We start from the raw sequence: 24,243 nt of genomic DNA on the forward strand, positions 1-24,243 counted from the left end.
CCATCTAGCAGTTAAAAAATCCCAAATCAAACCAAGAAAATATGTTTGCCTTATGTAAGCCTTAATTAACTTATCTTTATCTCATCTAAGCACAACGGATATTTTTTCTACGATTTTGGATTGCTCTTCTACTTTTGATTGCTGAATTACCTATGTAAAATCAAGGAACATAATTTATGGTTTCCATTTTCTAGTCTCATCTTTACTACATGCTTAACAATTGAGTATCACAAATTTGAAAATTAGGTTTAATGGATATAGTAACCAAGTAGAACATCTAAAAATGCTTAGGATGCATTCACTTGGTGGATTATTTTCCCAATTTTCTAACTCCAAATTTCCAATGTTTTCTCAGTTTTCATTCTCCACAAAGAACATTGAAAAATAACATAAGAGATAATTTAGAAATTTAGAACTTAATTGATCATAAGTTTAAATGGAATAAAATAATATTGCGGCCAACTCTTTGTCGCCTGTCGCTGGTGATGAGCACCCGCAAAATAATATCCTCACAGATCGGAGTTGTATCCGGTGGAGACCCTTCGATGTTTAAGTCAGAGAGAAAATTGGTGAACAGTAGATTTGAATATTGAGAATAGTAGAGCTCTGGCTCGAAAGTGTCTTACCAGTGCTGTTCACTTATTCTGATGTAACTGTCGAGCACGTGGTCTCGCTTTTTATGATGCTAAATTATCGGGCCATAACTGTGGAGTTAGTGGGTCATTAATTCTCACTAATTATCGTGACACGTAGTCGATAACCACTCATAACGGTTATAGTATGTTGAGCAAATTGACCGACTATATGTCAGTAATATTGTATGTCGGTAGAAGGTCCAAGTGATCATTGATAAGTAATTCTGATATATCGACGGTCTTAGATTAGAGATTGTTCAAGTTGTCTGTTGTTGGTCGATAGTAGCCGACTGTATGTCGGTCTACAGATCGAGAGTCGGTGTGATTTGTTCAGTCAGTCGATGTAGAATCGGAGTCGTATGTTCGGTTGGTCGATCATTGTTGAGTCGATGTCGGAGTTCGGTTGACTTAAGATGGGGGTCGATTGACTTACCGCAACAATTATCCCCCGCTCTCAAGTCCAAGGTGATCTGACGTGTGCCACCATATGGTTTTGGCATGTTGGACGAAGGAAGTTATTTCGTGTCGTATCGAATCTTGATTTGTTCGTTAGTTTTTTCGAGATGTGAGCGTCAGCTGTTTTATCATTTTGGTGAGTATAGAACCATCATTAGACTATCATATTGATAGGACGATTTGGTATCGGATGTCAGTGTCAGACATCATTTCAAAAAGATGATTCGATGTCGGACGATATGATTCTGACAAGTAGATCTTTCCGAATGTCATTGGGTCGGAGCTGTTCATACGAATAATGGTGATGTGGCTCGATCTGAAGTAGGTGCGTCGAATCATCCAATCAATAGTTGGCTCAGATGTCACCACATATCAACATCTGGTGTGTCTTGATTTGGATGCTTCGATCTTGGCCATTGAGGGATCCTGTATATGTAGGATTACTTTCAGCCAACTTTTTACTTTTCATTTATCTTCTTTGCTGCGGAAGCTTTATCAGAGGATTGCCCCAGCATTTGAAGACTTTTCTTTCCTTCTCATCTTCCTCTTTGAGTTTCAGGTTAAGTTCTTTGTCTTCTTTGAATCATTTTTTGTCCCCTTTTAGTCTTCTTCTCTTCGATGGCTAGGAGTTCCTCCTCTCGAGATGATCGGTTGGAAAATTCGACTGACGACTCTCCATTGGACCCGAAAGTAGAAGCTTCTTCACTTTTGAAACCGAATATCGATCGGCTCTGGGAGCAATATCACATCCCAGAGCAATTTCAGTTCTTCGCCTCTGATACTGACGATTGGGTGAACGCCCCTCCTTCGGGCCAGATGGCTTTTTCTATTGAAGATCTTCAAACGGATCTTCAATTTCTGATTTCAGAGTTCATCCGAAATATTTTGGACTACTACGATCTTTGTTTTGTCTAATTGGCATCGAATTCGGTCCGACTAATAATCAGTTTTGCTCTGTTGTGTCGATTACTATCGCAGAACCTCATCCTTTCCTCTTTCGTGCCTTCTTTGTCCTGCGACCTCACCCAAAGGCCAAGGATTGGTGGTTCTTCAACCTCCAAAAAGGTCTCTCTTTCATTACCGATCTTTCATCGTCTATTCATGGATGAAAAAATTAGTTTTTTTTTGCTTTTTTCTTTCTTCCTTGGGGCTAACCTTCTCACTGGGGCGATCCAAGAACTGGCCCCAACGATAACAGTCAGGTGGAGGTTGGCAATCGGGAGGACTTCTATCGACTGGAGGATATGATGGTCCTGCCGCAGAGGGAGCTTATGACCAAACATGCTCTCTATGATGCTGGCCTCAGTTTAGTCACCAACCTAGGTATAGTGTAGTCAGTTGTTTCCAACTTTATTCTTTCTTTGTTTGCTTCTGGATTGTGTTGACTTTTATTTTGATTACAGTCATGCAGCCGAGGGTGCGAGTGTCGAGCATCGACATTCATCAGCACACTGCCAGGAAGAGGGCAATGTCCAAGGCTGGACCTTCCCGACCATTGAAGAAGGATCGAGCTACTGTTTCAACATCGGGTCGAGCTGCTGCTTCAACATAAGGTCGAGCTACTGCTTCAACGTCGGTTGAGAAATCCAATGTGCCATCAGCATCGATTTCTAAACCGATCTTGGCACTGTCAGCCCCGACAGGGCTTCCCACTGCACCGTTTGAAGGAGAGTGAGAGAAGGAGCTATCGCAGCAATGTCAATAGCTCCACTGATCGAGGAGGTTCGAAATGAGGTGGAGGATGCAGTCTAACCTGAGCCATCTGTAGCTGCACCGATCGCTCCTTCAGCAGGTATTTCTTTGGTGTAGTCGAGTTTGAGCTTCCCCTCACTTTTGAATGTGGGGCCACCGATAGAAAATCAGAAAAAGGCTCTGATGACTTCAATGGAAGATGCAGTGTCAGAGGGCCACACGATCCATTTCAACCTTAAAGTGCCTAGAGATGAGTCGGCTCTAGCCAATCCGGCATTAGCTAAGCGGCTCATCCAAACCACTCTTCTCCTGACCGACTAGGAGAGTCGAAGAAATCAAACGGTTGCTGAGATATTCTCGTCCTTCTACTCGATGATACTCGGGGTAAGCTGCTTTCACTCTCTTTTTTTTTTGATCCAACTCATCTTCTGTCTGCAGCTGGTTCATGACATGTTTGACTTGGAGACTGGCTATATGAAGTTTGGTGACTTCTGTTGGACATGGATGAATAAGGTGGCAGCTGCCGATGCTGAGAAGATGGCTTCTCTCAAATAGCTTAAGTCAGCAGCTGAGTGAGAGGTCAAGCTTCTGCAGGAAGTCTCCCGATTAACTGACGACTTAGAATCTTCTGGAGCCGAGCTTGAGTTGGCTTGCCAAAATATTTCTGCTCTTGAGTTGTGGATCAAGAGCAAAAAATACTTCATCCACCAACTTCGACAGGAACGAGACGGATGCATTGCTAAACTCGAAGCCGAACATGGATGACATCACGCCAGCTTGGAAAGGTTGGCACTGGCCGAGGAGGAGTCATCTTCCGCATGAGCCAATGTTGAGTTAGCATGAGTCGATGCTGAGTTGGCGAAGGCAGAAGTAGAGTCAGTGAAGGAGGCATTGAGTTGGGCGATCAAGGACTTCAAGAATTTAGAAGAATTCAGGGAAGAAATCTTCGAAGGCAGGTTCGCCTCATATTGCATCGGGTATGAAGATAGTCGAGATGCGGTCAAAAAAATTATATCCGATTCTCGACTTAAGTAGCATCATTCCTCCAGGGTCGAAAGACAGAGCTACTAAAGAAGACGCATTGCCGGCTGAAGGAAGGACACCGACAATGCCAGAAGTCGTCCAAGTCCCTGAAGCTACTCCAAAGCAAAGAGGTGAAGGTGACGACTGATGATCGATGTATTTTTGCCTTTTTTTTTGGTAATTAAACACTTATAATCGAATTTCGATCCAATTTTGTAATCTTGTCTTTACAACGAATGAAATTTTTTTTCTAAGTCTAGACTTTGTTTTGGTTGTCTACATTGTATGTAGTTATTTAGCTTCCGAACACTAATCGGTGAATCGATCGTTTGATAGGAACTCGTAGAATCATCTATTAGTCATGTAGTTTTTTTGACATACTTTAAGAATTAAGATAAATGATAATAAGTCGAATACCTTGGATCCGATGTTTAGTCAGATTTGTACAGCAAGTCGTTTGATAATCGATGGCAAGCCGAATATCCTTCGATTGACCGTAGCCAAGTCAATATAATTTCAATTCGATCTTGATCGTATTGGCATAATATTCTGCTTAGTTAAGACTAAGTCAGCATAGTAGTCTTTCGATTATGATCAGCTTTTATAGTGAAAAGTCAAAGTATATTTGGTACCGAGGTATAGTCGGTACTATGACTTTTACAGTGAAAGTCGGTATGATTAATATCGATTTTTATAGTAAAAAATTGAGATAAATTTTATGTTAAAGTATAGTCGATAATTCGGCTTTTACAGTGAAAGCCAACGTATGGTCGATGGTTGATAGAAATCGACTGTTCGCCTATCGATTCAAAATTATTTCATAGTTGACCAAGACTTGTGATTCTGAAGTTCTGTATTTCATTCCGAACAATGTATACATGGACAATTTTGTTGATGATACATCTTTAAATTGTCGACATTCCATATTCGGAGAATAGCCATCTCTTCAAGTGTCTTTAATCGATATGCACCCGATCTGAGTGTTTCGACTATTCTGTAAGGTCCTTCCCAATTCAGAGATAGTTTTTCTTGATCCAAAGATTTTAAGATTTCTGCTTTCCTTAGGACCAAGTCTCCTGACCGAAAGATCTTCGGCTTGACTCTTGCATTGTAGTATCAGACTATCCTTTGTCGATACGTAGCCATTCAAACTTGAGCTTGCTATCGGACTTCTGAAAGTAGATCTAAATCAGCTCTCCAATATTTAAAATTGCTCGACTCACTGTATTGTTCGACTTTTATTGATAGTAATCCGATCTCAAGTGGGATCATTGCTTCTTTCCCGTAAGCTAAATTGAATGATGATTCTCCCATCGATATGCGAGGGGTTGTTCGATATGCCCATAAGATTGGATATAGTTCTTCCACCCAGAGGCTTTTAGCTTCATTTAGTCGGATTTTGAGTCTATGCAGAATTATTCAGTTGGTTACTTCTACCTCTTCATTTGATTGCGGATGGCTGACTGATGTGAGTTTGTGTGTAATATAAAATTTTGCACAAAATTCTTTGAAGTTCTAATTATTGAATTATCGATCATTGTCAGTGATGATGGTGTGTGGCAAACTGAATCTGCAAATGATTAATTTTTGAATGAAGTCTTCCATCTTATTTTCAGTAATTTATATCAGAGGTTCAGCTTCTATCAATTTGGTAAAGTAATCGATAGCGACCACTATGAATTTCCTCTGACCAGAGGTCAGAGGGAAAGGATCAAGTATGTTAATTCTCCACTGTGCGAAGGATCATGGTGCAACAATTGATGTTAGCTGGCTAGCCGGTTGGTGTTGTATATTTGTATATTTCTGGCATAGTTTGCACTTTCGAACAAGCTCAGCTGTATCTTTCTTTATGGTGGGCCAATAGTATCTTTGTCGTAGGACTTTATAGGCTAAAGATTTGCCCTCCAAATAATTTTCACAAATCTCTTCATGGACTTCTCTGAGTGCATAGTTGTCATCTGTTGGTCCCAAATACTTTAGTAAGGGAAGGGAGAATGATCTTTTATAGAGATGACCATTCATCAGAATGTATTGAGAGGTCGTCCATCGAAGCCATTTGGCTTTTAAGGGATCTGTAGGGAGAGTCTCATTAGTCAGATATTGGACAATCGGATCCATCCAGTTTGGTTCAACAGTGGGTTGTAACACTTCTTCGATTTTGTCGATACTCGACTGTTCGAGGCATTCAATGAATGTCCGATCCAGCAAGTTGAAAGAAGTAGTAGCAAGTCGGGAGAGTGTGTCAGCTCGAGCATTTTCGGTTCTCAGAATATGAAAGATCTCAAAGTATTTCAGGGTTAATATAAGATCCTTCACCTTCTGAAGATACTTTATCATGATAGGATCTCAAGCTTTAAATTCATCCTTGACTTGTCCGATAATCAATTGTGAGTCGGTGAAGGCCTTTAGACTGTCGATGTCAAGTTCCTTAGCAATCTTCAAGCCGGCTAAGAGTGCTTCATATTTGACTTGATTATTTGATGCTTTGAAGTTGAACCAAAGGATGTATTCAGTAACTATCCCTTCGAAATTTGTAAGAATGAGCCAACTCCACTATCTTGTGCATTAGATGCTCCATCGATATGCAGCACCCAAGTCAACCTTAGGTCGGGTTTGGGAGTTGTGGTCTGCTTTATTGTATCATCAGTTTCATCCTTTGGTTTATTATTGGGTATTGTATATTCGACGATGAAGTTGGCTAGAACTTGCGCCTTCATTGACGGATGTGGATGATATTGTATGTCGAATTTGTCAAGCTTTACTATCCACTTCGTCATCCGACCCGATGTATCAGGTCGATGTAAGTACGGGCAAAATCGTTGCGATGATATGATCAGAGCATAGATCATCTTCTCCACCCTTGAGTACCTCACTTTGACATTATGGAGTACCTTGCTAGTGTAGTAGATCGATCTTTGGATTCAATTTTTACCTCCTTGGACGAGCACCAAACTGATTGCTTCTATTGAAGTTGCCAAATAGAGATATAGTGTTTCTCCGACCTTTGGTTTTGTGAGCAGAGGTGGAGAGGATAGGTACTTTTTCAAGTCTTCAAAGGACTGTCAGCATTCATCCGACCATGAGAAGTCCTTCGTCTGCAGTAAGGTTTTGAAGAATGGTAAATATCTCTCAGTCAATTTAGAAATGAATCTACTGAGTGTAGTGATTCTCCCATTAAATTATTGTATCTCTTTCTTCGAGCTTGGGTGCTTCATGTCGATGATGGCCTTTATCTTCTCGAGATTAGCCTCGATTCCTCATTGCGACATAAGAAATCCAAAAAATTTCTCAGAAGTCACCCCGAATGCATATTTAATCGGATTTAACTTCATCTGATGTCATCGAAGTATGCTAAAGACTTTTCTCAGATCCCGAACATGCTCTGAAGTTTGGAGACTCTTCACCAGCATGTCGTCCACATACACTTTCATATTTCATTCGATCTGTGTCTTGAATATTTTATTGACAAGTCGTTGAGAGGTGGCTCCGATGTTTTTCAAATCAAAAGGCATCATTTTATAATAGTATATGCCTTTGTCGGTTATGAAGGCTGTGTGCTCCTCATCTTCAGGCGCCATTCTAATTTGATTATATCCGATAAAGGCATCTATGAAGCTTAAAAGTCGATAGCCTGAAGTTGCATCAATCAGTTGGTCAATCTTTGACAATGGAAAGCTATCTTTTGGACAAGCTTCATTCAAATCTGTGTAGTCAATGTAGATTCTTCATTTTTCATTGGCTTTCCTCATCATTACTATATTGGTGAGTCAATTGGGATAAGTAGCTTCTTTGATGAAGCCTAGCCGAGGAGCTTATCGATCTCTTCATCAATAACCTTCTGTCTTTCGAGGGCAAAAGATCGTTTCTTCTGTCTCACTGGCTTGACATTTAGATTAATGTTGAGTCGGTGAGTTATTTCATCCGGAGGGATGTTCGGCATATCGATGGTCGATCAAGTAAAAATGTCAGCATTTGCTCTCAACAGATTTATTAATTATTGTCACTCTGGATCGGGCAACTGCGATCCAATTTGGATTATCTTCTCAGGGTCTTCTTCTTTTAATGAGATAGAAATTAGTTGTTCAGCCGATTTACCCTTCTCCTGATTCTCTCTGTGGTCCAACTTGTCGATGGGCAGAGAGTCTTCAGGTTTATTATTTTGACTAGAGATTAAGAAGCAGCGTCGGGCTAGTTGTTGGTCTCCATGCATTTCTCCGACTCTATTTCTTATTAGAAATTAGACTAGTAGATGGTATGTCAAAACCACTGCCCTCAATGCATTAAGGCTAGGTCGTCCGAGTATAGCATTATAGGTCGAAGAAACTCGAACAATCGTGAATGTTACGAGAACAGTACTCTGCAGTGGTTTAGTTTTCACAGTTAAGGGGAGAGAAATTTTTCTTTCTACAGTTATAGCATCCCCAGTGAAATCGATCAATGGCGTCGAGACTCTTTTGAGTCGATCAGTTGGTAGTCGCATTTCAGAGAAAGTTGAATAAAATAAAATATCAGTCAAACTTTCATTGTCTATAAGAATTTTTTTTATATCATAATTTACTATTGTTGCCAAAATAATAATAGCATCATCATGGAGAGTTTGAATTCTCCGAACATCTTCTTCCAAAAAAATTATTACATCATTGAGTCATCGCCTTTTTGCCGACTCTTTTTTGAAAGTTGCCCTCCAATTCGATCATTCAGAGATCATATTGATCACTCATGCAGTCGGCTGATTATTAATAGCCTCCTTAGTTTGCGACTAAGGTCGTCGGTCGGCAGGAGGTTGAGTCGACTGATCTCTTCGGTACTTCCTGAGATAGCCTCATCAGATCAGGATCTTAATCTCATCCCTGAGCTGGATGCATTGTTCGGTATCATGACTGTGATCATAATGAAATCGATAGTACTTTTTTCGATCACAATTCCTCAAGGGCACCTTCATCGGTGGGGGATGCCGTAGGTACTCTGCTCCTTCGATCTCCATGAGAATCTATGTATGGAGAGCAGAGAAAGGAGTTTATGAGACATACCTATTGTAGTTTAACTTCAGACTCCTTCATCGGGGCGAAGCTCGCTTATTGAAAGGTGGCTGACTTGATTCGATCAGAGCTCCACCTTTCTTCTATTTCTTCTTCTGACCCTTACCTTCTGTCTGACGTCGGTCAAAAGCAGTCTCATCCGTGTGGATGTACTTATATGTGCATTCGAAAAGTTCAGCATAGATCTGGAGGAGAGTTTTATCCAATGAGTAGGAGAATTTGGATCCCCTCAGACCCCTCTTCATGGCCGATATGGCCATGTCTTCATTGAGGTCCCTGACCTCAAGTGTGGCCGTATTGAAACAGACCATAAAGTCTCTTAATATCTCAGCCTCTCCTTGTTTGATCGAAAAGAGACTGTCGGATGTTCGTGGCCGCTTTCGGCTAGTATTGAAGTGGGCCACGAAAGAATGTTCGAGCTGCTCGAAGGAGTTGATGCTTTTCGACTGGAGCTCGAAGTACCAGGCCCGAGCAGCTTTTCGAAAAGTTGTCGGGAAGCCAATGCATAAGAGGACATCGATTGCCTCCTGGATCATCATGAGAGCTTTATAGCTCTCTAGGTGATTGATTGGGTCGGTGGAGCCGTCGTATGGCTCCACTTGTGGTATCTTGAACCGAGACGGGATCAGATCGTTCAAGATGTATTGAGAGAGAGGCTAGGCATTGTGGAAGTCATAGTTAGTGGAGGACTTTCGACCTTCCACCTGAAGTCGGGCAAGTCGGCGGTCGATTTCTTGAAACTTGCATTTATAGTCGTCCAACCACCGTTATCGGGAGACTTCGAGGGTGGGACCTCCCGACGAACTTGAAAGAGAAGCAGAAGGTGTCCGTGGTCGGTTTTCCTTCCCAACACTATGGAGATGGGAAGGAGAGGGGGAACACTGCGAGTGATGGGTGGCGCAATGAGAGTGTCGAGAATGTGCTTGTCCGTCTCGATGGGAGTGTCAAGACGGTCACTCTGGAGAGGAAGAAGGTGATCACTGTGGAGGATGGCAGCTGTGCCTGAAAGGCACCGATTGTGCCACCGATTGTTCCACTGGCAGCTGCTGCTGGGTTTGTTGTTGTTGGAGACTTTTGACTGCCTTCGTTAGGATATTCATCTGCTGCACAAGTACAGTGATCTGGGCATCCGTGGTGATTACGGGATGTGAGAAACTGGGCTCTACTATCGGAGGTGGGAGAGGAGGATCTTTCCAGTGGGAAGAGTGCCTCACCGAGCCAGTCAAATATTAGGCTCTAGTTTTGAGCATGATCGAGAGCAAATCCCCCCTATCTGGAGCGCCAGTCTGTTACGACTAATTTTCTATTGTCTATCACTAGTGATGAGCACCTGCAAAACAATATCCTCATAGACTGAAGTTATGTCCGACGAAGATCTTTCGATGCTTAAGTCAGAGAGAGAATTGGTGAATAGTATATTTGAATGTCGAGAGTAGCAGAGCTCTAGCTCAGAAGTGTCTTACTGGTGTTGTTCACTTACCCTCTTTTTATAGGTGATTTTGATGTAATCGTCGAGCACATAGTCCCACTTTTTATGGTGCTAAATTATCAGACCATAATTATGGAGTTAGTGGGTCGTTAACTCTCACTAATTATCGTGACACATAGTCGATAACTGCTCATAACAGTTATAGTATGTTGAGCAAATTGACCGACTATATGTTGGTAATATTGATATGTCGGTAGAAGGTCCAAGTGATCATCGATAAGTAATTCTGATATGCCGACAGTCTTAGATTGGAGGTTGTTCAAGTTATCTGTTGTTGGTCAATAGTAGCTGACTGTATGTCCATCTATCGATCGAGAGTCGGTGTCATTTGTTCAGTCAGCCGATGTAAAATCGGAGTCGTATGTTCGATCGATCGATCGTTGTTGAGTTGATGTCGGAGTTTGGTTGACTTAAGTCGGGGGTCGATTGACTTACCCCAACAAATAACATACTTTGAAGAATGGATGCTAAGTCAGATGGCCGTGTATCTTTGGTTAAACTTCTCCTCTATTCATTGGCTCTGCAACATGTTTGGCAAAAACAACTAGTGCATATAGAACTTTCTTAAACCACTTATGAATCGTACCAAGTGCATGTTGATAGCGAACACAAATCATTCTTTGCATTGTGCCATGACACAAAATCCTTAATGCCATTGCCACACCTTCTTCCACACTAACATTCCTTGAATCTTTCAATAAATTCAACATTCTTAACCTATTACACAAGTTTCGAAATGAGCTAGCACTCCCGATCAGTCAAGAAAAAGATCTTCGTGCGAGCTAGCACTCTCGAGAAGATCGATCAGATCGGAGCTTCGAGTGAATTTTTCATAGAGATCGGATACATGTGCGGCTGCGAGCAACAAGCAAGGATCCTCTCTATCATGTCTCTCAATAGTGATGATCATTGGTGTATAATCAGATACGGAGTTCTGAACTCAGATTAGAAGTAGATGTAATCTACTGCCCATATGCATGCATGCTGATTTTATCTTCAGATTATTTCAGATTTTATATGCAACAAACATGTCATAGATCCTAGAGTAGGTTGATTTAATGATTAGATCATATGTATATTAGATTAATATGATCAATTTAGTTGTCTTTCATTATAATTTTTTTGAAAAATTTTTTTGAAATACATGCATGAAATCGGCTACACATCCCAACAGTGGTATCAGAGCCTAGGTTCGTTATGACATGATTTATATGCATATTAAGTCTAAAATTTAATTTTATTTAGATCTGATATGTGATATCTTAGATCTAAATTTAATTAATGATTGATCAGATAAACTGATATAAGGTTGTCCTACTGTAGGGTTTATCCCTTACAGTGAAAAGATTGTCCTAGTTTGTACTGATCATTGATAAAATCTGATTTTATATTATGCATATGATGTTTATGATCTGATTTAGATGTGAACTAAAATTGTAATCAGATCTGATATAATTTAGATTAGATCTAAATTCATGCATATATGATATGTGATTAGATTAGTTGATCCGATTAGCAAGTACTTGGATTGGGTTGATCACCAGGCCGTCCGATCATAGGAGCAAGAATGATTTAAAAATTCTCTCTTTCCATTCGATGGCATGCTCTTATGGCGTGTAGGAGTGTCATGTGATTAAACCCCATGAAGAAGAAAGTGAAAGGAGAAAGCTCACTTTCTTGCAAAATCTTAGATCTTGAAACCCTAGTTGTTGTTGTATGTGATGCAAGTTGTGAAGAAGTTAGTTACATCTAATCTTGTTTAATCAAAATTATTTTAATTTAAAATCATAAAAAATTTAGATTTGATTTAAAAGATTTTATGAATTACATGTGAAAATTATTTTCAAAACTTTAACCATGTTGATGCGAAACTTAATTGAGAATTAAGTATAGAATCGATGAGATCTAGAATTGTAATTTAAGATCTAATGACATTCGCATAAAATATGGGGGCATGGATTAGCTTAGATCAGGTCCTCTTAATTGGGTTAGACCTAAAGTTAGAATCAAAGAGTTAATGGACTAACTAAAAAAATTGATTAAATCTAACCAAATATTGAATTCGATTAAAATCAAGATTTCTCTAGAACCAATATAATAGTTATAGATGGTCAAGTCCATATCTTTGATTAGATCAAATAGACCTTGATTATGGCTCAGTAGTTGAACCCAAATCATTAGGTTGGTCAAATAGAAACTAATTAGCCAATTGGTGTCTAAGGTAAATTCGGCATTTCGATCGGTGGTTTTTAATTGAGAGCGGCTTACTTGGCCATTTCAATGGTGTCTAAGGCAAGCTTAGCAGACCCTGCCATCGATCTCACTTACCTGGCCAATTTAGTAGATTATATCTTGATTAGATCACTAAGTGATTCGAGTTGATCCATGTCATTAAGGTTGATCAGTGTGACTGATTTAGGTGCCATTTCAACCAGCATGATCCTGATCCAATTCAATGACTTAGTGAAGTCAGTGGGAGGATTGAGATTTATTGATTAATCTCTTCTCATCTTTTCTCTAAATTGATTAAATCTTTTAAATTATTAAGTCCATAAAATGAGCTAGTTATGGGGATAACTAGTTCATAACCTCCTATTAAGGTGAATGATAATGGGTCCATTATTTCTGATTGACATTGCAGACGTCATCCATCTGGTGTTCTCTCTAAATGATGGAATTATCATTCATCATATGATGACTCTATTGTACTATCTGATGATGGTTGGATTGACTAAGCTATCCTCGTGTCTGATCATTCATTAGTTAGAATCACTGAGTATGTTCATGTTAATGGTTGGACCTAACCGAAACTTTTAGTGGAGGCCCATCGCCTACTAAAATAAAATCTGGGATAAAATTAATTACTAAAAATTATTTGAAAAAATAATTGGTTGAGAACATATCCATAAATGCATATGAATTGATCGAGCCATCCTCGGGCTTGTATGCAGTCTGTGTGGATTCTAGTACCTGCTAAAGAATTAAGGTAGTTCTTCAGATTGGAGGTAGAGACTATCAATTTGACTAAAATAGTGGGAGAACCTTTAGACTAAAGTTCAAGTCTTTAGGCTTAATCAATTCATAAACATAGAGATCTTATATTTTTCTTTCAGTTATGGCTAGATATCCGTTGCTCCATTCACTGTTTGACAGTGACTGATTTATAGGATCCAACTTCGATAATTGGTATCGAAAGTTACAAATAATTTTAGAACATGAATGGATCCTAAATATGATTGTGGATCCAGCACATGAAGTTTTCACATCCAACACATATGATACGATCAAAGGCACTTATCAGAAGTGGCCACATGATCAAATCACTATGTGGTATTTTTGAGAGTAGTGAAAAATATGAATTTAGTTGTAAATTCGATGGTGTTCAATGGGAGAAAAATTTTCAAATATTGAAGGAGTTTGTTTGCACTTTTGAAGATGTGTCTTCAGTGGAGTAATAAATCTTTGAGAAAAAAAGAAAAAAAAAGGTGCAAAAGAGTCGTGCTTGGGCTAATAAGTCCAAACTGACAAAAGAGTCTAAGTTTAATCTGGTCTGGTAGAGTCTTTGGATCTGAATAGGCTAAAGAAGAAAAATCAGTAAAAGATTGCTAAACAAGATATTTATATGATAACATCTTATAATTTCTCTATCTGTGACACTACTACCTAGATATTGGATATCGAAAGTCCATGCGAATTATTGCAATGACTTCAGATTAGTAGAATGTTTGAAAACTATAAGAGATTTTTGAACATTGGAGTTGAAAGTTATGTTCCAATCTTGATTTTAGAAATTTTCGAGCCTATTTTTAATTGTAACAATATCATTTTAGTGATTGTCACTATTGTCTAATGATTTTTCTGATTTCATTATGAATGATATCAAAATTATGTGGACAACTAAGAAATGATATTTATAAATAGTCATAGCCTGTTAGTGTATTGTACACAATCAAACAAACTCCTTAAAGTAGATAATATCATGAAAGCCTACCTTTGGCAGTTTAGGCTTGGTCATTAAACAAGAATAGGATCAATAGGAGATAATTCTCGAGGTCAATGATTGTGAATCATTGTCAACCTGTCAATCCTATCTCTTTAGTAAGATAACAAAGTCATCTTTTGCTGGAAAAGGTGAACGAGCAATGATGTTCTGAATCTGATACATACTGATGTATTTGATCTATGAACATATTTATCATAAATTTAAATTATTTGAAATATTTAAATAAATTCATAATAAGATAGAAAAATAAACTTAGAAGAGTATTAAAATTCTTCGATTAGACTGAAGAAGAGAATACATTTCAAATAAGTTTTGACATATCTAGAAGAGAATAGGATTCTCTCATGTTGGAATTGACTTTGTTGGACATAGTTCAATCTATGATGGGGTTTAAAAGTCTGCCAGTCTCCTTTTAAGGTTATGCTCTTGAGACTACTTGTTATGTTCTGAACTAGATTTTGAATTAATCTGTCATAATAATTTCATATGAGATATGGACTAGGCGTAAGCTGATATTCTCTTACCTAAGGGTTTGGAAGTGTTTGGTTTATGTCAAGCATTTACAGTTTGATTAGCTTGGATCCTAATCATATATATATTATTTTGTAGGATAACTCCAAAGAATCTGGGAGATATAACTTCTACCATATTAAAGAACAAGAGTTGTTCGGTATTTTTTTTAGAAAGGAGTACCTTGATGAAGGTACTGATGCCTTTAATATAGAACTTATGAAGTTCGACATGTAGAAGAATCGACACAATTTGGTGATCCCATAGAATCAGATTTGATTAGATCAAATCTGGAATCCATTGTAGAGGCACCATTAAGGAGATCCGATAGAGTACTGCATCTGTCGGATAGATATTTTGATTTCTAGTTTTGAAATGTGATCCTGTTGAACTCGATGAGAATAATAAGGATTTGATCACCTATATGGATGCCATGTAAAGATTCGACTCTAATTAATGGCTTGGAGTCATAGGTTTGAAATAGAGTTTATGAAGATCAATGATGTATGGACACTCATTGATTCACTCGATGGGTAAAGCCCATAGAGTGTAAGTAGATCTTCAATAGGATCCGAGTAGCGTAGATGAGAAGATAGAGACCTAAAAAGCTCGTCTAGTTGCCTAAAGATATTGTCAACATTATGGTATTGACCATAACAAGATATTTTTTCTTGTGGCAATGCTAAATATTTTAAAATTAAAATGTGCATTTTAATTAGTGATCAAAATGCATGGCTTCATTGAGAACAAAGTAGAACCTTGCAAATATAAATGAGTAAATAGTTCTATAAGCATATTTCTTGTCCTGTATGTGAATGAAATTCTCTTAATCGAAAATGACATTCCTTACATTATAGGAAATAAAAGTTTCACTATTATTATTGTTCTCCATAAAGGACTTTGAGAAAAATATCTCTTATCCTAGTGATGAAAATCTATAGAAATAGATCTAAGAGACTGCTAGAGTTTTTTCAGTCCAACATACATAGGGTGTTTATGAGTAGAATTTATTCTATTATATACACCATGTATGAGAACTGGATATGGTATACTTACTAGGATAGTGAGTGGATACCTGCAAGATCCGGATAAGAATCACTGAAACGTCATTCTTAAGTATTTGAGAAATATAAAGGACCGGTGACTCGGTTATGGAGAATTTGACTTAAAACTTATAGAGTATGACTCCAGTTTTCAGTTGGACATAATAATAGCAAGAATGTGTCAGAATACATCCTTATCCTAAATAATGGAGTAATCTGCTGGAAAGATTTCAAGTAGAAAAATATAGCTAAATTCAAATTGCAAGGCAAGATGCATTGCAATATTCAATGCTTGCAAGGAAGCCATGAGATTGTACAGGTTCACTGGTCAGCTAGGAGTGGCACCCTCTGATGATGGTCCTGCTGTATTGTACAGCACCAGAGCTATAGCTCATGCCAAGGAGCCGAAGTCTTATCAGCTTACCAGATATTTTGTATCGCTACCACCTTATTCAGAAAAATCTGTTAAAGTGATGTCAATCTTTAGAAGATCGACAGAAAGGAAAATGTGACCAACCCATTTTACTAAAGCCTCGGTATCTAGAAGTTCTGAGATGATAAATCAAAGATGGATATGTGATACTATACTGATTGGCTTTAGTCCAAGTGAGAGTTGTTAAAAATTATGTCCTAAAATAAATCGTTTGACGATTGTACTAATTATAAATGTATATGAATTGATAAATAATAAAAATTATTCGATATTTTTTATCACAAAGATACATCTTCTAACAAACTCCTATATTGTGATGAAGTCCTTAAAACTACTTTGATTGATAAAGAAGGATTTATCATGTAGTCCTTAAATTGATTCACGACCAAACGATATGCTATTATTAGGACGATAGCGATATCAAGTGTAGGTCGTTGTGTGTCATATGCGTTGGTTGTCTTCGTAATCAAATAGTATGGAGATACTGGTATGGCATGCAGATGAGATGTAGGAGTACATCGTCACTGAACGTGACTAATTACAGAGCACTCTGCTGTCAAGGGTAGCTTACGAAGGGTATGGGTATAAGTGTCCCTCTGACCTGAGATCACCACGGTGACTTGCAAGTAACTCACTGTACTTTGGTGTTGGACTAACTGAGTTTTTAATTCAGTGATGGAAGGTTTTTGGTTATAGTCAAATACTTATCAAGTCGGTGCGTGAGTCAAGATAGGATTGATCCCTCCAAATTAGTAGGAGATATGCATCAGTGTATTTCAATTTAGCAGAACCTAGGCCCAAGTAATCCATGTGATGGATTTGAAAAAGATTGAAATATAATATGGATGACTTATCTAGGATTGACAGTTAAATTCTAGGTCATCCTCGAGCATTAGGGTCAAAGGGATGAATAATACGATAACCATACGCCAATAGGTTCTTGAATGTTGCTTCGCCATCATTCGACCTATCTGGATGTCGGGTCATCATTGCTGGATGATTACATCGATTGATTCAGAAAGATATTTCTGTGCTATCGACTTAGGTTCGAACCTATGGGGTCACACTTAAAAAAAATTTCTGACTGATCATGTGACTGATCAACGATTGAAAATCGTTCAAGGGCTTAATCATCAATTTGATTGATGGTTAACTTTATGTAAAAATTATTATAAATTTATTCATTAAATATTAGTAAATTAATAGAAGATTAATTAGTAATTAAATTATTGATTAGCTCAATTTGATTGAGCAAAGAGGATTAAATAAAATCTAATTGAATTGGATTAAATTAGGTTTGACCCGATTAGGTTATGAGATGATCTAATCACTAAGGGAGAATTACCCCTGATTTGATCAGAATTTTAGTTCAATCAATTTTTAATTTGATTAAAATTTTATTAAAAATTTATAAACTTAATTAGATTAGATTTCATATATTTTATTTGGGCTAAATCAAATATGATTTGGTTTGGATCCAAATAAGGAAACTTAGAGTCCTTATTGGAATAGGACTCTTCTCCCTATGCCAACCCGGATTGCATGCCATATATCTCTACACACAAAATTATTTTGTATGATATTTTTTCATACTAAAGAGTCCTTTCCTTATCTATCTTACATCCAAATTTGATTTGGTTTTGATAAAAGGAAGGTTCTGAAATTAGATTTTAAAATATTTCTTATCATGAGAATCTATTCTCATCCAGATCAACCTCTCTACGTCAATAAATTTATTTCTCCTTATATGTGTGATATTTTGAGAAATTTTTTTATAAAAAATTAGTTAGAGAATTGGTTTACTATAAAATAATATGAGAAGGAGTGTCTCATATTTTTTTGGTATATTTTTGGTTGTAGAATTGTGAAGGGAGGCAGATCCTATAAGAGTCTAGGATCTTTAGGACACCTCATCCCACCTCCTTACATGCCTATAAAAAGGGTTTTATGGTTTCTTTTATGTGTGTAAGATACCAGAAGAGAGCTCTTCATGTGATAGAAGTTTGGGTATAGTTCATGATGTGAAAAATAAGAGAGGAGGGTCCTCTCTCTTAAGGTGTGTGCAAAAATCTAAATTTCAGATTTTTGGTTCTAAGGGTTTGAGAGGAGGAAATAAATTAAAAAAAATTATTATTATTATTATTATTTATCTCTTCATCTCCTCCAAAAGTCTATCTTCAGCCTCTAAAAAAGTTTTAAAGATTTGAAGAAAGTATCCAGATCAGTCAAGAAAAAGATCTTCGTACGAGCTAGCACTTCCGAGAAGATCGATCAGATCAGAGCTTCGAGTGAATTTTTCATAGAGGTCGGATGCATGTGCAGCTGCGAGCAATAAGCAAAGATCCTCTCCATCATATCTCTCAGTAGTGGAGATCATCGACCCATGATCAGGTATGGAGTTCTGAACTCAGATTAGAAGTAGATGTGATCTACTACTCATATGCATGCATGCTAATTTTATCTTTAGATTATTTCAGATTTTATATGCAACATAACATGTCATAGATCTTAGAGTAGGTTGATTTGATGATTAGATCATATACATGTTAGATTAATTTGATTAATCTAGTTATCTTCTGCTATAATTTTTTTTAAAAAAAATTCAAAATACATGCATGAAATCACCTACGCATCCTAACACCTAGATCAGTCACACTGATCAACTTTAATGGTATGGGTCAACTCGAATCACTTAGCGATCTAATCAAGATATAATTTATCAAATTAGCTAGGTAAGTGAGATTGGTGGGAGGGTCTGCTAAGCTTGCCTTAGATACCATCGAAATGGTTAGGTAAGCCGCTCCTAATTAAAAATTACCAGTCGGAATGCCAGACTTACTTTAGACACCAATTGGTTAATTAGTTTCGATTTGACCAACTTAATAATTTGGATTCAACCACTGAGCCGCAATCAAGATCCATTTGGTCTAATCAAAGACATGAACTTGACCATCTATAACTATTGTATTGGTTCTTAAAGAAATCCTAATTTAATCTAATTCAATATTTGATTAGATTTAATTAATTTCTATACATAGTCTATTAACTCTTTGATTCTAACCTTAGGACTAATCTAATTAAAAGGACCTGATTTGAGCTAACCCATGTTCCATATTTTATGCAATATCATTAGATCTCAAATCATAATTCTAGATCTAATCAACTCAACACTTAATTCTTAATTAAGTTTTACATCAATATGGTTAAGATTTTGAAAATAATTTTCACATATAAATCATAAAATCTTTTAGATCAAATCTAAATTTTTTATAATTTTAAATCAAAATAATTTTGATTAAACAAGATTAGATGTAACTAACTTCTTCGCAACTTACATCACATACAACAATACCTAGGATTTCAAGATCTAGGATTTTGCAAAAAAGTAAATTTTCTCCTTTCACTTTCTTCTTCATGGGATCTAATCACATGACACTCCTACATACCACAAGAGCACCCCATCGAATGGAAAGAGAGGACTTTTAAATTCTTCTTGCTTCTATGATCGGATGGTCTGGTGATCAACACAATCCAAGTACTTGCTAATCAGATCATCTAATCTAACCACATATCATATATGCACAAATTTAGATCTGATCTAAATTATATCAGATCTAATTATAATTTTAGATCACATCTAGATCACATCATAAATATCACATGCATGACATAAAATCAAATTTTATTAAGGATCAGCACAAACTAGGACAATCTGTTCATTGTAAGGGGTAAACCCTACAGTAAGACAACCTTATTTCAGTTTGTGTGATCCATCATTAATTAAATTTAGATCAAAATATCATATATCAAATCTAAATAAACTTAAAATTTAGATTTAATATGCATATATATCATGTCATAACGAACCTTGGCTCTGATACCACGATTGAGATGCGTAGGCGATTTCATGCATGTATTTCAAAATTTTTTTGAAAAAATTATAGCGAAAGATTACTAGATTAATTAAATTAATCTAATATGCATATGATCTAATCATTAAATCAATCTACTCTAAAATCTATGATGTGTTATGTTGCATATAAAATCTAAAAGATATTGAAGATAAGATCAGCATGCATGCATGTGAGCAGTAGATCACATCTACTTCTAATCTGAGTTTAGAACTCGATATCTAAGTGCGGATCGATGATCTTCACTACTGAGAGATATGGTAGAGAAGATTCTTGCTGGTTGCTTACAGCCGCACATGCATCCGGCCTCTACGAAAAATCCACTCGAAGCTCCAATCCGATCGATCTTTTTGGGAGTGCTAGCTCGCGTGAAGACCTTCTTCTTGGCTGATATGGATCCTTTCTTTAAATTTTTGGAATTTTTTCAGAGATTGAAGATGAAATTTTAGAGGAGATGAAGAGGTAGAAGAAAGATAAAGATAAAAAATAATTTTTTTCTAATTTATTCTCTCTTCCCAAACTCTTAGAATCAAAAAACTAAAATTCAGGTTTTTGCGCATACCCCAAGAGAGAGGATCCTCCTCTCTATTTTTTATATCATGAACCATGCCTAAACTTCCTTCACATAAAGATCTCTCTTTTGGTATCTTACACATATAAAAGAAACCATAAAAGCACCTTTTATAGGCATGTAAGGGGGTGGGGTGAAGAGTGCTGGTGACCCTGGACTCTTACAGGATTCTGCCTCCCTTCACAATTCTATATCCCAAAATATATCAAAAAAATATGGGACACCCCTTTCCATATTTTTTTATAGTAAATTAGTTCTCTAACTAATCTCTCATAATAAATCTCCTCAAAATATCACACATATAAGGAGAAAAAAATTTATTGGCATAGAGAGGTGATCTGGCTAAGAACAGATTCTCCTGATAAGAAATATTTTAAAATCTAATTTTAGAATCTTTCTTTTATCAAAACCAAATTAGATTTGAACATGAGATAGAAAAAAAAAAGACTCTTTGGTGTAAAAAAGCCTCACATAAAACAATTTTGTGCATGGAGATATGACATGCAAACTAGGTTGGCACAAGGAGAAGAGTCCTATTCCAATAAGGACTCTTAATTTTTTTATTTGAATCCAAACCAAATCACATCTGGTTTAGCCCAAATAAAATATATAAAATTTAATTTAATTATATTTATAAATTTTTAATTAAATTTTAATCAAATTAATAATTGATTGAATCAAAATTCTAATCAAATCAGAGATAATTCTCCCTTAACGATTAGGTCATCTCATAACCTAATCGGGTCAAACCTAATTGAATTTAATTCAACTAGATTTTATTTAATCCTCTTTGCTCAATCAAATTAAGCTAATCAATAATCTAATTACTAATTAATCTTCTATTAATGTACTAATACTTAGTAAATTAATTTATTATAACTTTTATATAAGATTAACTATCAATCAAATTGATGATTAAACCCTTAAACGATTCTTAATCATTGATCAGCCACATGATCAATTAGAAACTTCTTTTGAGTGTGACCCCATAGGTTCAAATCTAAGTCGGTAGCACAGGAATACTTTTTTGAACCAATCGATATAACCATCTAGCAATGATGATCCGACATCCGGATAGGTCGAGTGATGGTGAAGCAATATTCAAGAATCTATTGACGTATGGTTATCGTATAATTCATTTCCTTAATTCTAATGCTCGAGGATGATCTAAAATTTAACTGTCAATCCTAGATAAGTCATCCACATTATATTTTAATCTTTTTTAAATCCATCATATGGATTATTCGGATCCAGATTTTGCTAAATTGAAATACACTGATACATATCTCCTACTAATTCAAATGGGTTAATCCCATCTTGACTCACGTACTGACTTGACAAGTACTTGACTATACTCAAAAATCTTTTATTACTGAATTAAAAACTCAATTAGTCCGACACTAAAGTACAATGAGTTGCTTGTAAGTCACCGTGGTGATCTCAGATCGGAAGGACACTAATACCCATACCCTTCATGAGCTATCCTTGACAGCAGAGTGCTCCGTAATTTATCATGTTCAGTGATGATGTACTCCTATATCTCACCTATATGTTATACCAGTATCTTCATACCATTTGATTACAAGGACAACCAACGTATATGGCACACAACGACCTACACTTGATATCGCTATCGTCCTAGTAATAGCGTATCATTTGATCGCGAACCAGTTTAAGGACTACACAATAAATCTTCCTTTATCGATCAAAGTAGTCCTAAGAACTTCATCACAATATAAGAGTTCGTTAAAAGATGTAACTTTTTGATAAAAATATCAAATAATTTTTATTATTTATTAATTCATATACATTTCTAATCAGCACAATCGTCAAACGATTGGCTTTAGGACACAATTCTTAATAGGCTACATAGAAATATGGCCATAATGAATCCTTATAGTGGATATTGATAATAGTTGATCTACTATAGGAGTAGGATGTACATCTAGATGGGGTCTATTGATCTTAACGAAAAAGAAAAGTCCTGTGTGATTTATGACATTAAGTTCAGAAGTCCTTGATCAAGATAGTATGATTGATGAAAAAGAATTTCCATCGATATTCACAGTATGAACTCAAGTCAAATAAATCTTATATATGACTGACGATGGAGTTTGACAAATTTTTCATGATCTTTGTCTAGTCGAAACTCACGATAGATGGACTGTATCATACATTAACTACAACTAGATATTCATCATTTTTATTCTACTGAATTGCCACTATATACTGGTAGATGTTACTGATGGATTGTGAGGCCCATGAGCATCATCTTGATGATTGATGATCCTTGATGGATAGAGTTAGAATGGATCCAATTCATTGAAAAATTTTTTTGATGATATTGTGATAGAGATCACAATATGCCTCACTACCAGACAAAATAGAACCTATGGGGTCACACATAAAAAAATCTTTTGACTAATCAGAAGATTCATTTATGATTATAAATCATAATAAGATTTAATTATCAATATGATTGATAATTAATTTAATACAAAAGTTACAATTATAAAACTTACTAAGTGTTAGTAAGTGTAGGAGGATTTAATTTGCAATTGAATTACAATAGGGCTCAATATGATTCAGCTATGAGGTTCAAATTAGATTTAATTAAATTAGATTTAATTTAATTTGATTGGGTCAAGTCTGATTAGATAACAGGCTTGATTGAATCAAGTTCTATTAATTATGAGGTGACCTTATATTCAAGAAAACAATCCCTAGTTTGATGGGGTTTAACCTAACTAATTTTTTAATTGGATTAGAACCTAATTGAATTCCTAATTATGCTATGACCTAATTAGTTATTTGGTTATAATTAATTCTCAAGTTAGTTAGGATTGATCCAAGAATTAGTTAGGGATTTAATCAAGAATCAAGATTTTCTAATTTGATTAGGAATTCATATGATCTTGGCCGCTTACCCCATATTCCATGCCTCATCCATGAAATCGCCCCAAACTTCACACTATCTCTTATTTTTTGCATGAGATTTCTCACATCCTCCATGCAAAAAAAAGTCACGCACGCCCTTTTTTCTTGATGCCATAATAGTAGGGAGTTGAATCCTATCCAAACTCCTAATTCAACTCTTATTCAAACTTCCTCCATGCCATAAAAAGGGACCCACATGTGCGTGAGTTGTAAGCTGGAATTCATGTAAAAATCTAAGGCTTCTTGGGTGGTGAAAGGAGAGGGTTAGCTGTTGATTTGATGCAGAAATTAGAGGTCTTTGATGGGAGAGAAAGAGAAGAAACATTCCTCTTCTTGGTGTGAAAAAGATGAGGATGAAGGTCTTCCTCATGGGCTGAAGAAAAGGAAGAAGAGTCTTTCTTTTCGTGTGCTGATTTTAGAGAGAAAAGGTTCCTCTTGAAGGCATAAAAAAAAAGATAAGAGAAAGATTCTCTCTCATGCATAGAAGAAAGAGAAGAAAGT

The sequence above is a fragment of the Elaeis guineensis genome, chromosome 12 (assembly GCF_000442705.2).
Source record: "Elaeis guineensis isolate ETL-2024a chromosome 12, EG11, whole genome shotgun sequence".
NCBI classification, from domain to species: domain Eukaryota; kingdom Viridiplantae; phylum Streptophyta; class Magnoliopsida; order Arecales; family Arecaceae; genus Elaeis; species Elaeis guineensis.